The following is a 223-nucleotide window of genomic DNA, read 5'->3' on the forward strand; positions in this document are numbered from 1 at the left end:
CCTCTGGAGGCCTTCCCTGAGCACGAGGCTTTCGACGCCCCCGGGAGCTCTCCGGGAGGTGGCCCGTGGTGGACAGGATTGGGCATGGCTTTTCCGTGCGCCCCGTGGCCCCGTGGCGATGAACTCCGAGGTGGCGTCTCGCGTTCCATCGGTCCCCTCCATCACACACAGCATCCTACACCTGGGGGCACAGGGGGGCAGGGGGTCAGGGGGTCAGGGCTCT

The 223-nt window shown here is 68.6% G+C and overlaps 1 long non-coding RNA gene across 1 annotated transcript in view; it reads right to left on the reverse strand.

Moving 5' to 3' along the window:
- Window positions 1–80: 80 nt before the first annotated feature.
- LOC119582117 overlaps window positions 81–223 on the reverse strand; it is a 14,454-nt gene continuing 14,311 nt past the window's right edge. Inside the window, exon 3 of the long non-coding RNA XR_005229616.1 lies at window positions 81–181. This is a non-coding gene — a long non-coding RNA (uncharacterized LOC119582117). The remainder of the gene's footprint in view (window positions 182–223) is intronic.

Source organism: Penaeus monodon, chromosome 15 (genome assembly GCF_015228065.2).
Source record: "Penaeus monodon isolate SGIC_2016 chromosome 15, NSTDA_Pmon_1, whole genome shotgun sequence".
NCBI lineage: Eukaryota > Metazoa > Arthropoda > Malacostraca > Decapoda > Penaeidae > Penaeus > Penaeus monodon.